The sequence below is a fragment of the Balaenoptera acutorostrata genome, chromosome 8 (genome assembly GCF_949987535.1).
Source record: "Balaenoptera acutorostrata chromosome 8, mBalAcu1.1, whole genome shotgun sequence".
Taxonomy (NCBI): domain Eukaryota; kingdom Metazoa; phylum Chordata; class Mammalia; order Artiodactyla; family Balaenopteridae; genus Balaenoptera; species Balaenoptera acutorostrata.
Genome location: NC_080071.1, coordinates 64,010,259 through 64,028,035, shown reverse-complemented (window position 1 = coordinate 64,028,035; position 17,777 = coordinate 64,010,259).

Sequence of the window (17,777 nt, the reverse complement as noted above, 5' to 3'; positions counted from 1 at the left end):
GGTAAGAGAGTGTCATGGACATATATACACTACCAAATGTAAAATAGATAACTAGTGGGAAGCAGCCGCACAGCACAGGGAGATCAGCTCGGTGCTTTGTGACCACCTAGAGGGGTGGGATGGGGAGGGTGGGAGGGAGGGAGATGCAAGAGGGGAGAGAAATGGGAACATATTGTATATGTATAACTGATTCACTTTGTTATAAAGCAGAAGCTAACACACTATTGTAAGGCAATTAAACTTCAATAAAGATGTTTAAAAAAAAAAAAAAAAAAAAGAAAATGTCTTTACAGATCATTGATCTCTTGAGACTCATGTCAGATCTCACCTGGACACAGGTAAGAAATGTGGACAAGCCTGCCATTGTATCTCATATTTAAGGACTTTTGTGAGGATTCATAATGGAGAGAAATGTTATAAATACAAAGAATGTGGAAAAGCCTTCTATAGTTCCTTATCCTTTGGGGCATATATGAGAGCTCACATTGGTAAAGTTCAATATATATGTAAATAAAGAATGTGGGGAAGCCATTAGTCATTCTTCATACATGGCAGGCAGACTCTAAGATGTCCCCCAAGGACCACCATTTCCTGGTATTCATATCTTTGGGTAATTCCCTCCCTTGAGTTTGGGCTGGCCTAATGACTTACTTCTAATCAATAGAATGTAGCAAAGGGGATGTAATATCATCTTTATGTCCTGGTATCTTAGTCTATTTGGGCTACTATAACAAAATACCACAGACTAGGTAGCTTATAAACATCAAAAATTTATCTCTCATGGTTCTGGAGGCTGGAATTCCAAGACCAGGGTACCAGCGTGGTTGCATGAGGGTTCTCTTCTGGGTCACAGACTTCTTATTGTATCCTCACATGGTGGAAGGGAGAAGACAGAAGGGCCAGGGATCTCTCTGGAACCTCTCTTCTTATAAGGTGTTAATCTCATTCATGAGGGTTCCACCTTCATGATTTAAGCACTTCCCAAAGACCCCATCTCCTAATACTATCAGCTTTGGGGGTTAGGATTTCAACATATAAATTTGGGGGGACCACAAACATTCAGACCATAGCATCTGGCTACATGAGATTGTGACTTCTAACTTACTAGCAGACTCTCTCCTTTGCCAGCTTTAATGAAATGAACTTCCATGTTGAAGAGACGAACTTGGCCAGAAATTAAGGGCTGCCTCTAGCCAATCGTCAGCAAGGAACAGACGCCTTCAGTCAAATAACCTGCAAGGACTGAATCCTGACAACAACCATGTGAGTTTATAAGCAGAACTCCCTCAGCTGAGCCTGAAGATGAGACCCCAGCCTTGGTTGATGCGTTGATTGCAGCTGTGAGAGACCCTGAGCAGAGGACTCAGTAAGTCATGCCCAGACGCCTGATCCACAGAAATTGTGAGAAAATAAATGTGTGTGGTTCTAAGAAGCTAAGTTTGTGGTTATTAGTTATACAGCAATAGATAACTAATACATTGTCCCTCACTCAACATTTAAGAATTTACAATGGAGAGAAGCCTCATGAATGTAAAAATTGAGGGAAAGTCTTTCATGGGATTTCAAAATTCAGTCTACACATGAGAACATACACTGGAGAAAATCTATCAAACGGTAAGAAGCATAGGCATTGTCCTATACACTTTCAGACATGTGAGAACTCACATCAGAGACAATACATGAAGATACGAAGTATGGGAAAGCCTTCACTAATTGTTTACGTCTTACTGTACATGTGAGAAGTTGCACCGTAGATAAACCATATAAATATAAGGAATTTGAGATTGTAGGAGGAAAACTTTTTTCCAGTTACCATCCTGGGTTCTCTGGCATGGGTCCTGTAAACTGGACTAACAAAGACAAATTAACAAGACAAAAACAAACAGGAATTTATTAGCATGTGACCTGTGCTTACATATGGGAGCATTCAGAGATGAGTAACTCAAAAGAGTGGTTAGAACTTGAGCTTATGTAGCCCCTTAACAGAGTAACATCAAATTTTTAAAGGAGTGACTCAAAGGAGAACTTTGAGTTTCTAGGGGTGGTAAATTGTGAGAAGAAAAATACACAGGGAAACTAGTGGAAGATAAGGGTTAGTTAATAAAGTTTGTCGTGTGGATTCCTGTGATGACACCTCTGGGCTGATAAGGGTCTAAAGTGTCCAGTGGTGAAATTTTGTCCTTCCTGGTAGAAAGGACAGGGGTCACATCTTTGAAAATTTACATTCTGCTTTTAGGCAAACAGTGGGAGGACAGAGAGATTGTCTTGTATCTGCTTCTTCTCCATTGCCGTTAGCTCAGAATAATCCTTATGCCAAAGTGGCATATTTTGGGATGGCATATTCTGCTATGCTACAAGACTATCTATAAGTCTTTTTCTAATCTTAGGCAATGTGTGAGATCTCCCACTACAAAGAGACCCTATAAATATGAACGATGTAGGAAAGCCTTCAGTTGTCCCTTATTCCTGGGACACATACAAGAACACCTCTGGAGAGAAAGCAGTGTGGGAAAAGCTTCACACACAGCATTTCACTAATGTACACAAGAAAATACTAGGAGGGAAGTCGTATAAAAGAAAATTCTTCTAAATATGGATTTCCTTTATCAGTAACTCATCCTTTAAAAATGGATTGCTAACTCATTAATTTCCACTTTTTATATTCAGATATATACATTACAGTGATAAATATCTCTCTAAGAACCTTTTTAGCTGTTGCATATAGGTTTTGATATGTCATGTTTTGGTTATGTTTGGGTTATGTAGAGATTATTTTATTTCTATTAGAAAGTCTTTTGGACCCATGAGTGATTTAAAGTGTATCTTCCTCATTATCTCAATATGTTTTAAAAGTTTCAGATTATAAAAGAAGTACATATTCATTGTAGAAAATTTAAATTTTACATTGAAATATAAAGTAGAATTCACTCAGCATCCCCCACTGTTAATATTTTGGATTTTTTATTTTCAAACTTTCTGTGCAGAAAGTAAGGTTTTAAATGATTGTAGGGGGAGTGAATACAGGGAGAGTTCATTGAAAGGGAGAGAAAGTCTTTTCTTTTATGAGTAAAATAAATTATCCCTTGTAGATGATGGTAGTAAATGGTAATAGAGGGCAGAGACTGAATATGTACAGTGAGACACGCAGACTACATTCCTAGGATACTAAAAAAAATCACAGGTTTTTAGTTATGTATCCCCTTGTGAAAGCAGTTTTGAATTTTTTACTTATTTTAGAGGATGGAAATACCGCGTCATTTTTCTTTCCTGTCATTGTAGTTCCTGCATCAGGATAAACAACTTACCCTTGCTTAGCCCTTCAGAAACCCTATTTCGGTCTAAGAAAGTGGAGTTCCAATCCCAAGTGTGGCAAATGTCTGTTATTCCTCCTTCTTAGTCAGTTTAGGGACCCATTTTAGATGAATAGTCCTCTCCATGCTTTACAATTTAAAATAGTTTATTTTCTTTTCAAATTATAATAATGACAGAAAAATGCTAGTCTGTCGGCAGTTACTATAGCAACCAGGAACAACTTACTTCTTTTAAATGGGAAATAGACACTTAACTCTAAGTTTTTGCTTCATTTTTGGAAGCCAAAATGCAGTCATATGCTTTGTAAAGACTGCACTTCTGAATAGTATATGCCATAAATTGTGTGCGTTTGTGTGTGAGTGTGTGTGGTTTGGGTATGCGTATGTATGCATAAATATTAATTCAAATCCATAAAAGACACCTATCGTAACTCTTTTTTGAACTAGTTTCTGAGAGAGACATGTGAAATTAATTGAGATGCAAACAATATCCAAGAGATAGATTTAACACATGGCTTCTCTTTATTATAATTTTTTTTTTTGAAACTTACAGGAGATGGTCCCTTCCCTTAGAGGACAAAATGCTGCTTGATAGCTTTGAGTCATGCAAATGCATTTTTTTTTCAGTGAAAAAGAATGAACCGAGATGACTACCAATATTTGCATTATTCAAGGCAGCCTGAACCACAGCATGGAAGAGATAGGTGGGTGGGGAAAAATCAAATATTTTTAATCAGGAACAAAATAAACATCAAGAGACAACCGGAAATGTAAGATAAATCTGGTAGCCAAGCATGTCCAACCCGAACCTGTAGATGAACAGGTTAGGTTCAGGAAAGTAATTTGGTTCTTGGAAAACACACTTTGAAATAGACAGCTTTATAATGTCGAATGATTGAAAGACTTTGAATCTCCAGGCAAATTCATAAAAATATTCCTGCTCTAAAAAAAGTTCTGTTCAAATCTATCATGTCATTTTAAGGAGTGCTGCCTCCATAAATTCTGACTTTTATCAACAGCACTTCGGTAATGTTCAGAAAATAAACTTCACAGGAAAACCTCGGGTGTTCAATTAGTGTTAAACGTTTTAGGGCAGAAACTGAGATAATGAAATTATGAGGACAACGGCAGCTTAATGCTTTGTGGCTCACAAGAGATTTATGCGTTCCAATATAACCTCGAGCTACGCATACGGCACAATAAAAAAAGAATGGATTCCTGACACGGGAACACAGGGCAGGGAATTTGACCATACTTGTCTTAATACTAGTTCTTCGGTTTAACGGAAAGAATAAAAATACCCCTTACTTACTCTTGGTACAAATTCAGGTTTCACTCCCCCACCCCCCAGACCACCACCATTATTACTCAAAAACATTTGAATTGCGTATAGCTTCTTTCACAAGAATCATTTCCTCTTTAGTGCAAATTGCATTAGGCTCACAGGGGGTCCTGTGGGAATTGCTGGTCTAAAAAAAGTCAGTGGAGAAATGCTTGGCCTCTTCCCAAGCTCTGTACTAACAAGAGGGAGCGGTCACCCTCACACAAGTTTTTCAGAATTTCAGTGGGAGGTGAAAGTGGCAATCACTCGTGGTACCAGTCTTTATGTCAGAGGCATCTGGCTGTCCCCTCATCGTGCTTGCTGGTCCTGGCATGAACACACTCTTTTTGGGGGTGTGGGAGAGGGCCTTCTTGGAGCGCTCCTGTGGATCTTTCAGGGTTTCTCTCAAGGCTCATTAAGTTGGAAGACGGTTAGGAAAATTGGAAAGCTTTCTGAAATATGGCCATGTCTGACTATTGGGGCATCCCCCAGCAGTCTGCAGAAATCAAAGTATTGAATGCAAAGAGGCTCATTCCTCGTGGGCTTCTCAAGCAATTTAACAGATTCTAAAAAAATAATTTGGAAACATTGGGTAGTTTTTGTTTTGTCAGCTGAAGTTTACTCTTCCAAGATTAAGGGTTTTGACCATAACGTGGTGTATCACCTGGGTTTTAGAAGGCCATCCTTGGGTAGAAATTATCTCTTGGCTTCAATGACCTTTTGAGGCTGACTCTTTTGAATAACTGTTACTCTGCAAGGAGAAGTGCGTATTCATACATTGACATGATTATCGTCCATCATCCCAATACCAGCTCTTAGAGGGGCAGAGGAATTACAATTTAGCAGGGATGCATTCTCTGAAATTCCATATGGAATGAAGTGCAAGGAGGTTTGGAGTCAAGGAGTCCTGGGTCTGCATCTGGCCCCACTACTTGATCTTGAGAATGTTATTTAACGTTTCTGAGCTTGTGTTCTCCTCTGTGAATGGGAATAATGACTACTTCCCCTGACTGTTGTAAGGATGAAATAAGATAGTGTAAACGAAATGCTTGGCACAGGGCTTTGCACAAAAGTAAAAGCCGAATAGATGGATCTTATTTTGTGAAACTCAGTTGGAAAGGTGTAAGCAGCTTTTGGCAGGAGAGAGCTCTCTGCAGGAGGCCCCTTTGTCTTGTCGCAAATCTTAAACCAGACACCTCCATGCTCTACGTATCTCTGGGCCAGGTACACCTTGCCTAATCTCTTAGTTCTTTCCATAGACCAAAGCAGAAGAAATGAAGAAGAAGTAATTAACAGACGACCAGATATCCTCCCTAGCTTCCCCTTCAGTAATCTCGTGAACAAACTGTGTGAACAAGATAACATCTAAAGAAAAATCACAAGGAGTCGACAAGCCTGCACACAGTGGGGGATTACGATGACTCTGACCCCCTATCTCAATGATTAACTGAGATTACTTCCTTGTTTTCCTTTAAAAGCTTTCATGCCTGAGCAGAATCTCGGGAGATGGTTTTTGGGGGACAGAGTCCACCATCTCCCCAGATTGCCCGCATTCCGATTAAAGGCAACTTTCCTTTCTACCAGCTTTTGCGAGTATTGATTTTTTTTCAAGTGGAGAGCAGCTGGACCTGATTCGGTAACAAGGGCAATACTCTCTTTTGAACCAGTAGCTGGCAATTGCCTTTGGTGATGCCCATATCTTTAAAATCCGGGGAAGCGTTAGCAGTGCCCCTTTCACCACCTCCTGGGTTCTTTTTCTTCCTAGTTGGGATGCATCCAGTATCCTACTTCCAGTGTCAAGCTTTGGGAAAGGTGGGAAGAGGCATATAATTATAGACTTAAAATAATTTCAAGGGACCATTCTGCATCTAGAAATATAAAAATCAGTAATAATGGCTACCACTTATGGATTCCTTGCTATATCCTTGTCAACCTAAGTGCATTAAATCTCACTTAAGCTTCACTACAACAAGATAAGTCTCACTTTACCCCCATTTTATAGATTAAGAAACTGAGGTATAGGGAGCAGCTCATGGACTCATACCCAGGTCCATATGAGAGCACAACTCACTCTCTCAATTGTGCTGTAATATTGCCCTGTAGCAATCTAGGTAGCTATCCATTCCCTCTGGAAATGGCTGTAAGGATGAGAGAGACAGTTTCAGTGTTCAGTCACCTTTGTAATCAAGAAGTCTTCTGCATAATCTAGCTGTGATTTTCATCCCCAAGTACTTCATTTGTTCTGATTGGTAGTCTTTTGAGACTGAAATAGAGAAAACATAGTGTGCTCCTGGTCATAGCAATCATTTTCAACCAAGGTAAAGTTTAAGTCACCTGTTAGTTCTTTTTCCTACTGGTAGAATTCTCCCCAATACTTCAGTTACACATGGAGGAATGCAGGAGAATAGGAAAAGTGGGACCTGGAAGGAAAGGAGGCTAAACAAGGGTACACCAGCAATTCCCACAGGGTGATTTTGGCTCAACCCAGCAGTGGGTCTGGAGTCAGTGTAGATCACACCTTGGGTGTCCTATCAGGGACCAGCTAACTGGGTGTGGGTATATCTCCAGAACTGTCAGTCATTGGTTAAGTGTTGCCCCACTGAGGACATACATTTCCAAGAACTTCATGCTGCCCATGGAAACAAAGCAGGTTCCCTCAGCCTAAGGGCAGCCTTCAGACAAAGAGATGCAGGTGTTGGCAGCTGAGAGCTGTTATGCTTAAAAATGGAAAGAGGCCTGAGGGGTTATGGGCAGAGCACAGACAGCACCTGCCATGCTGACTACAGACAGTCCCTGACTTAAGATGGTTTGACTTTACAATGATGCAAAAGCAATGCACATTCAATAGAAACTGTACGTGGAAGTTTGGATTTTGACCTTTTCCCAGCTAGCAATGTGCAGTATATGATATAGCGATACACTCTCTCCTGATGCTGGGCAGCTGCAGACACAGCCCCCAGGCAGCCACGTGATCACGAGGGTAAACAACCAGTACACTTATAACTATTCTGTACCCAGACAGCCATCCGTATTTCACTTTCAGCACAGTATTCAATAAATAACAGAAGCTATTCAACGCTTTATTATAAAATAGGCTTTGCGTTAGATGATTTTGCCCAACTGTAGGCTAATATAAGTGTTCTGAGCCCATGTAAGGTAGACTAGGCTAAGCTATGATGTTCGGTGGATTAGGTGCATTAAATTCATTTTCAACTTATGGTATTTGCCATTAATCAGGACTTTCAACTTCATCAGGACATAACCCATTGTGAGTTAAGGAAGACGTGTAATGCTGAGGAAAGCACAAGGCTCTCTCCCCGGTGTGGGCATTTCACACTCTGTTAATGCTTCCCAGGGCCTCATTTATTTTCCCTCCTCTCAAGCAAAGAGACAGAATCCTTCCTCTATTACAGAAGCAGCAGAGTAGGGTTGAAAGACACAGGTTTGTGGCTGAACAGCTGGGTCATAATTGGCACTCCCTAGCTGTGTGATCTTGGGCAAGTTGCTTAAAGCCTTCTTAAGCCTCAGTCTCCTCATCTGCTAGTTAGTGATATAGCACTTGCTTCACAGGTGGGTTCTAAGGATGAGTTGAGATAATATATGTAAGGTGCCTAGCAGAGTGCCTGGCACATACAAAATGCATAGAAATGATAGCAGTCATACTACTTCTCTTCCCTTCTCCTCTCCACACTACCACGAAGGCGAGCAGATAGGATGCTTCCTTTAAATAATCACCAACACTACGAAATTAGGGAACACCACTATGAAGAGTCAGCTTCTGCATATCCATGTCAGAAATACATTACCCTACATGGAAACGAAAGATAACTGTTGGGCACACCTATGTAACTTTAAAACTACATTGTTTTCTTGAATTGCATCAAGATTGATCATTGAGCCCAGGATCAATCGCATTTCCAAAAGGTCACCTATATTCCTCAATGCTGCAGAGTGCTTATATTTGCAGGAGGGTAAATTCTACAATTCAGGGCTGCAGACTTGCAAAGATTCCTATAATTAGCTAAGTAGCTTCACGCTGCCTCATGCCAGGGCCTCCACTAATGCAGGTCTGCACTCATCCTCCAACCAGGAGCTGACTTTTCTTTTCCTTGATAGAGCATGGCTGTCAAGCTGTTCACAAAGTGTTTACTAATTTGAAAATAACAGCATGACCTTGTAATTGTTAGTAGCCTTATTGGTTAGCATCTTGTAGAGAAAAAACAAATGAAAATGTTACTTTGCAAGTGCTTGCCACATTTAGAAGCAAGAAGGGAGGGGCTCCTACAGGCTATAGCCATTTTCAGTGGCTTTCACCCACTGGATCAAATCTTGACCCAGGGATCCAGGGGCCTAGCTTGGATAGAATCTAAAGTGCACCCTGTATTCCAAAGTACTCCTTCGAGAATAGATAAGAGGGACTTGCAAGGAACACCTCTGCTTGGTCAAATCCAAGTTATTTGCATTAGAACGTGTTAATTGCTGTCTTTTTGTGCATATGATAAACTTAAAATCCTACACTGTATTAGAACAGACACCACACACACACACACATCCCCCTCTTTTTTTACTCAGTGCACAGTTTCTCCCTTCTATTTTACACGTGGGTCTTCCCGGGCATTGATCATATAAGCACATGCACGTGTATAGTGTATAAATGAGTACTGCAAAGCCATCTTGGTTTTATTATTCCCTCCTAATATAGAGTCATCAGACTAGTCGCATGCTCTCATCTCACAAGTTTCCAAGATTACGCTCGCTTATGGCTCACTGTGGGGTCTCGGCATCTTCCTCGCTGTACACGTGTTCCTCTCATTAATGCTAATGAAAGTTATGCATGTGTGTTATGGGGAGAAAAAGCCCTCTGGATGCTCTCTCCCACATCCAGATTGAAAGGCTGGGCTGAAAAACAAAATATCGCGTTACTGTTTATTTTTATCACACCAGTTTTTATTAACCAGATCTCCTATGATGAGGTCCAGGCGTCTCGGCAGCATGATTCTGCTGATGGAGAACATGTGTAGCTGATCTCCGTGTGCTCTGATCCGTAGGCCGGGATTGGGAAAACGGGTGTGCCAACAAGACTTCTAAGCCTTCCACCTCCGCCGTGGATGTGGAATTGTAAAAATCAGTTTTAGATTATTTGACTCACACTGGGATTTGTTCTATAACTGATGAGGATCGTAGTGACTTTTGGCTGGAAAACTGCAAAGGTCTTTATATGTCCTCAAAAATCCTCTCGGACTTTCACATCCTGAGCAGAACTCTTTCCAAAAGAAAATTGTAAAGTAATTAACCTTTCCCACTGATTGAATTTTTTAAACAAAAATTCTTTTCACTTTCTTCCCTTCTCTCCCCCTCCCAAAACCTCAAGTGACTCTCAAATAAGCCAGCCTTTCTGTAGTAGAAAATCTGAGCCTCAACATGGTCTCAAGGGTATAGATTATTAGCTCGTTCATCCAATTCGAGAAAATCAATAACTTCTTGATCTACCTCTATGGTCCCTGAACACTTACACATCATAATTCTACTCTTACTCAAGCTACTAGAGACATTTTGTATGTTGCTTTTCAAAGAAGACCCTTAAACAGCTACACATAATATGGAAAGAGATCCCTTTATAGGCCTTTATAGTCAGGACAATATCCCTTTATAGTCAGGTGGGAGTTATTTGTTTTTGTCTCAATGTATGATTAAATATGATTAAAGATATTGTGTTGTAATCAGGTAACCTTGGAAAGTTGCCCTGGGGGAAACCGTAGCTGATGGATTCATTAGTTTAAAGTAGGGAAATGGATGCAGCTGCTAAGCTGAATTCAATGAGTGGAAAATGGAAACAGGGGGCAGGTGCAGGTCCCCACAGCAAGCTCTGTCGATGTAGTTGAGCTGGGAGCTGTTGGTGTAGTAGCTTCTTAGGAAAACTGAGAAAATAGCAGTCAAATGCCTAGACTTCATTGATTCAAAGTGATAAAATGGCAGCATTAACTTCACCATCTAGAAGCTTGAGAAATAAATTCTGCATGGGAGCTTAGTACAATAAGGCAAGGGCAACATAGTTTTATGTGTCTTCGAATCATCTGCACACAGATGTGTTGAAAGAGAGGCAACTGTGATGTACTAGGAGGTGTGCAGGATTTGAGGGAGGTCAGGCTTGTTCACTTTTCAGCTTGCCCAGCAGAGTGCCTGGCTTTGGATGGTCTCATAGGCACTTCATAGAGGACTTTGTGAAGCAGATGTTATGGTCCCTTTAGGTAAGAAGTGGTAGAGTTAGACCCCAAGAGATCTCAAGACACTAACTAAAGGGCATCAGAAACCAGAGGAAAGGGTTATCTTGAGAACCAGACCTAGTAGCCAGGGTAAAGTAAGAGGCAGTGTGGAGCCCACCTGTGGGTCCCAGAAAGGAAGTCCCTCTTTCTCCTTTGCAGACAAGGGATCAAGGCAAATTTAAGAAGGAGACGAGCAGATTCAGACTATATGCTATGGCAAATTCTGAATCCTGAGTGTGCTCTCCTTCTTCTCTTTTCTCAGACTACACTCACTCACTAGGTGGTTTCATCTTGTCTCATGGCTTCAGTACTACCTCTATACTGCTGTCTACGAGATTTATACCTCTAGCCTTGATCTCCCCATTGCCTGTGTGATGTTAACTTATAGAAAATAAGTTGTACAATGCCTAACAGGCATCTCAAAAATTTCTACATCCTAAACTGGACTCTTGATTCCAACATCTCCCACCCCAAACCTATTCCTCACTAGGTCTTTCCAATTTCAGTAAATAGCACCAACATCCACCCAACTGCTGATGTAATTCATAGTATCATTAATTCTTCTCTTTCCGCACCTCAACCATCCCCCCTTCCATTCAGTCTATCAGTAAGACCCGTGAGACGGGTCTCCAAAATACTATACATCAGTGGTTCCTAAACTTGTCTGCGCATTGGAATTGACAGCTGTGTCCTACCCTCAGTGATGGTGATCTAATTGGTCTGGGGTGTGGCCTGGGTTTTGAAAACGCTAAATGATCTACACCCCAGGTGACTGTAATGTGGAGACCAGTATGGGAACCTTGGTGTATATCTCAAATCATATATACCACATTGCTTCATCTCCACTGCTTGGACAATTGCAGTACCTCCCCACTACTCACTCCATTTTTTCATTCTTTCCCTCCATCATCTGCTTTATACACAGTAGCTAGAGTGCTCTTTTAGGAATGCGGGTCATATCAAGTCACCTCCCTGTTTAAAAGACCCAAGTGACTTTTCACTGCAGTTAAGAGTAAAATCAAAACTCTTTATTGAGTCTTCCAGGTCCTGTAGGATCTAGTTCCTCTGTTCTCTCCTGATCACACCTCTTTCCACCTTCTTTTCTTCATTCTGTGCTACAGCCACACGGGCCTTCTTTTTGGATTCTGTAACATGCAAGCTTATTCCTATCTCAGAGCTTCCGTATTTATTGTTTCTTCTGCTTTTAGCCTCTTCTCCCAAATTTTTGCACTTCTGGCTTCTTTGTCATTCAGGTTCCAGCCTTAATGTCATATCTTCAGAGAAAACCTATATAAAATAGTATGTTCCACTGCAATCATTCTCATATTTCCTTCTATTTCTTTACAGAACCAAAATAATGCATTTGTTTACTTGCTGTGTGTGTATGTATGTGTGGGTGTACAAGCATGTTTCTCTCCCTGTTAGATCAGAAGCTTCATGAAAGTGTAAACCTTATTTCTTTTGTTCACTCCTGTATTGTCAGGTTTTAGCCCCTGGACTGTAGTGGTTACTTATTAAATAGATGTTGACTATCTGACTCTCTGAATGACTGAATATCTTATCCAGACAGTAGCATGATTAGCAAACGATGGCTTTGTCCAGGAGCTTGTGTCATTGCAGATCTGTGATTCAAACAATGGTGCTAGGACTTGGTGCTTGTGACCAACAGTAAAATGGCAAGTTAAGGCCTAGAACCCAGACCTGGTTTCTATATTCTCTTTCCCTTAACTTCTTTTAGGATATATCTTTAAATCCATTATTGGCCTCATGTGTGGACTCGAGTAGGAGACACAGTAATAGAAAGTAGTAGAAGAAATTAGCCAGAACAGTCTAGTTTATGCTGAGATAACAAACGGCACCAAAATTTTTAGTGACTTAACACTGAGCAGTGACTTAACAAGAAGGTTTCTTACGCATGCAAAGTCTGCTGTGGGTCTGGGAAACTCTCCAGGAAGCTGTTTTCTTTCTGGGACGGCTCAGCATTCCAGACTGCTTTGTTCTTAAGACCACTCCCTATCAACATGGTCACAAAGGAGTAGATAGACAGTTGTACACAAATTTACACATCGAGTACAATTCTTAAGTTCATATCCACTGGCCCAAACAAGTCACATGACATTCCCAGAGGAGAGAAGAATTGTAAACCTTGGTGAGTAGTAGGAATGTCTACTACAGAAGGTACAGATCAAGGTGGTACAAAGAAAAGAAACAACTAGGAAGCATTTTTAATGCATGAGTCTGGTGTTGGGTACTGTCTCCACTTCTGGTCAGTTTTAGGAATATAATGGTGAAACTAGACTTCCAAAACCAGATAAACATAACAGAAACAAGAAACTCCAGCAGAAATAATTTGATCTGAGAATAATCATCCCACTCATTTCCCCATTACTTCTCACACTCTGTGGCAAGAAGAATTAAAACACTGTAGCTGGGGCACAGGTTCGATCCTTGGTCGGGGAACTAACCTCCCACAAGCCATGAGGCATGGCCAAAATAAATAAAATTAAAACAAAACAAACAAACAAACAAAAACACTGTAGCACAGGGAACTATATTCAATATCTTGTAATAACCTATAATGGAAAAGAATTTTAAAAAAGAAAATATATATGTATAATCATATATATGTATGTATAATCAAATCACTTTGCTCCACACCTGAAACTCACACAATATTGTAACTCAACTATACTTTATAAAAAGAGAAAATAAAATAAACTAAAACAAAACGAAAAAAGAAAAGAAGAATTAAGATACTAAGATTGTAACTGCTTTGTCCTTAGGAGATCCAGTAAGTCATCCTTTGTGATGGGAAGATATTTGACGTAGAAATTCACTTTGTATCCATTGGTTTACTGTGGCAAGCTTTCCCCATAGGGTATATTACATACAGCAGAAAAACAAACCAAATGGACTCTGCCAGACTTCTCAAACAAGTCCCAGACCTTTGTGGCCTCAAAATTGAATTATTACAATGTTTGTTATCAGGGCCTCCCTTGATCCATCGGCTGGTAATTCAGGGTGTAGTTTGACAGTCTCCTAATTGGTGTGTCATATAGAGCCTGTTATATCTGTATTTGAAGACTGTATTTACTGTCATCTTGCTTCAGGTGCAATTCAACTCAGTAACTTTGATCTTTCAACTCACTCAAACAATTTTGTAGGCTACTTTCTTCTTAGGTTTCCACTAAAATAGTGAAATAAACAGAAAAAACACTTGGCTGTAAATGCTAACCTGGAAAACTTAGGATGTCTTTGAATCCAAATAGATAATACTGGAGTCATGATTTTCAAAAAGAAGTCCCAATTTTAACCTTTCTCATGGCTCAGTACAAATTTCTCTGTTCCCTTAGGCTCACATAATGACTATATCAGAAAAATTTCACTTGGCGACTTACTTTAAAGATACTTTGTAGTTCTAGACAAAAAGAGAAGAAAATAATGACAGGGATGGTTTTCACTCTTTGGTAGTATTAGCATTTGTGGTCACAGGAAGGGCATTTAGTAAATTAATTCAGCCATTCTGTCAATGCTGTCATGAGAAGGAGCAATTTCCAGCATTCAGCTTTGCCCCAGGAACATGTCTCTCATCCAGCAAGATGTGTTCCACCCAGTATTTGTGTTGTAACTATAAAAGGCTAGGTTGAGCTATGATGTCTAGAATATTCTGCTAGACTTCAATATCTACCTGGATGTTTCACAGGCACATCAAACACTGCAGGATGCTTCTCCTTGTGCATATCCTATCAATTTCCTATTCCCTATTGCAGTGAACTGTAAGATCCCTTGTGCCTAACACATTGCTCCCCACATCTTTATGGAATGAATGAATACATATTTGGATGATATAAAAACTCTTTGATATGTATAAGCATTTACTTTGGTAATATTAACAGTATTATTTTCATGTGCAGACTGGCAGATCAAGATGGTCTAAAGTTACTTTCCTGGCTTTTTTCTCAGCAGCCTCCCCTCTTAAATATGTCTCTACTTGCAATTGTTTGAGTGATCTGGCAATGCATGGTAGGCATGCATTCCTGTATTTCTTTTATAGCTTCCTACTCCAGGAGAAGAACTGTATTTTCTCTATAGAATAGAGAAAATTCTCATACTGGTGTTGTGTAGGGTCAAACATAGTAAGCACAGGCACTCAGGACATGTTTTTCTGCTGGATGGTAGATTTTGAAATGTATTTAAAAAAATACATCTATAAATATGCATAAATGTATACTTTCTGAAGCCTAGTTTTTAGGTATATATTTACACATTTATAACTTACCTTATTTTAGAAAGAGTATAAGGTCACTGAACAAGATATATGTGTGTATTATAACATTCAATTCAATTAAAAATAAATAGTTGAGAAAATCAGAGTAATAGAAAAATAAGGGCCATTAGTAAAAAGAGGGTAACTGCATCAAAGAATCTAGGGTACAAAAATGTATCACGAGTTCCTACTTATTTGCTCTAAGCTCTCTGGTAGGCAATACATAAATCAGAACTCCATGTTTAAACTCTATAAGATAAAACTAGGTGCTCAGGCATGGCTCAGCTATTCCTAAAGCCTGAAAGAAATTTGTCACGTAGGTCCTCATAGAGAGGACACCTGTGATGCAGTAGATAATACCTTAAACAATGTCCTCATAGGAAATACAGTGAGCTTCACAGGACTGCTTCTGGTGATGTCCCTCAGTGTAGGCTGATGACACTGAAGTCAATGTGAAAGCAATTCTACAGAGGAACAGTGTGATGAGGTCCAGGGACACAGCTCTCTGCCATCTAGCTGAATTTCAAGATATATTTTCAGAAGGTCAGAGTCATGGGTGGACATCCATAAATTGTTTCTTTTGATTAAGCTTCGGGTAACTATTGGTGGAAATATACATCTGAGTTCAAGATGATACCGTTATTGATAGGGGGATGCCCTAGGAGCCACGGGCTCCTGAGGTCTCAGGAAATGTCATAAAGATAGAGACTAATCAGACACAGAGATTCGAGGAAACCCGCTGGCTGTTGGAGATCCTCCAGTATCAAGTAAAAGCCATGACTCAAATATAGCTCTAACTTGTTTATGTAAAAGAAAATTCAATATAGTTTCCACTTAAAAACTTTTAAACTTTTTTTTATTGTTAAGGGACATGCGTAAGTCCTAAGCATATGCCCTGAAAGTTAAAGGGTAGTAATAAAAAATATCTAAAAATGGAAAACCTGCTTTTCAATAAATGGTAACTCCTTATTAATTCTGAGATCAAAATTCCTTAACTGAAAGATGACTTCAGCATCTGTAGACTCACAATAGAACCCCAAAGATTCGTATACAATTAAACAATCTCACCTCTGAAGCAATGACCCAGAAGAAAAGTGTGTCTGTCTTCAGTAAACAGGTAGTATTTAGAATATACTTCCAGTGCAGTTTACATGCATAAATAAGAAAGAAAAGAATCCTGGAGCATATACCAGTGGTGTTTGGATGGCTACATAAAGAATTCAGCAACCATGCCCTGTCCATTGTGTAAGTGGTTGACTGGGGAAGCAGAAAGAGCAGACCGACAGGGTTCATGGCAACGGGGAGAGCGTTGGTGTCATTTATATTGGCCTTGCTGAATCTACACAAAGCTCTTCCTTAGTACTTAGGGTTTGAAAAATCTGTCAGGTGGTACCACAGCAGGCTAATGTGGTGGCATGTTCTGGAGGCATTCATTTGGTTTGTTCCCCCCTGCTAAATAAGTGGAAAAATGTGAATCTTAGTAATTAATAGGCACTTACCCTTCTTTCGTCATACTGTCAGCTTCGGTTGGTTTCTGTCTTGCCATTAACATGTCTAATGCATATGTCAAGTGGAAGGCTGACATGCTAGTGGCAAACAGAATATTATGTGAAGGTGGCAATGTGTTAAAACAATTGAGCGAACAAGCACTAAAGTTTGCCACTCGGGCCATATGTTGCAGTGTTTAATTTCCCGTAGTGGAGAAACATGGTTGTCAGAGAAAAAGATGATGAATACATTTACTTTGGGCAACTTATTACAGTGAAGGATGACTTTCCAGAGGAAGAAAACAGAAGAATTAAGCTTGCATGGAGAGCATATGGGAGGCATTCAGACGTAGGCAAGGATAACGGGACTGCGCGCTTTCAAGTGAAAGACATTTAATCAATGCATGTGGCTGGTGTTGACATATGGAAGTGAGAAATGGGTTTTGATTTGGAAGACAGGAAGAAGGTCAACGGTAGTACAGGTGGTTACAGAATGATTGATAATTTGAGTAACTAACAGAGAAAGACTATGTGACTCTTTCAGTTGGGCAACAGACTCCAGAGAACAATGTAATTTAGAAAAATACAGTACATGAGATGGTCCAGGGCAGGTCACCTGGCTACAAGAAGAGATGACAGACAGAAGAAGCTGATGATCAATGGTAATAAAAGGGATGCACTGGGGAAGGAGCAGTTGGCAGAGGCTCTAGGTGGGCAAATCAGAAATGGCTGAGGCTGGGATTGAACCTTGTCCACACCAAGGAGGGAATGAGGGCAAACAATCTTCCCAGGCTGAAGTTGGTACAACTGTGATTTGCTCCCCTACAGCTGACCTGGAGACTCAGAAATTCTACTTAAAGTTAGAGAAAACCATCATCTGCCGATATCAAAGTCTTGCTGCAGGGGCATGAAACACAAACTAAATATTGTTTGTAAATTTTCTTCCCTGCAACAAGGATTTCTAGGTAAACCCATAGATTCACTTTCTTTTCTTGGTTCCAAAAATACATAGGGTAGAGCTCTTAAATTACCTTTATCTGAGTTATATTTAATCCCATCCTTCCAGAGATGAAAGGTTAGCTCATGAACTTGGTGAAGCAACAGATGATTTAGTATTTAATTCCTGCA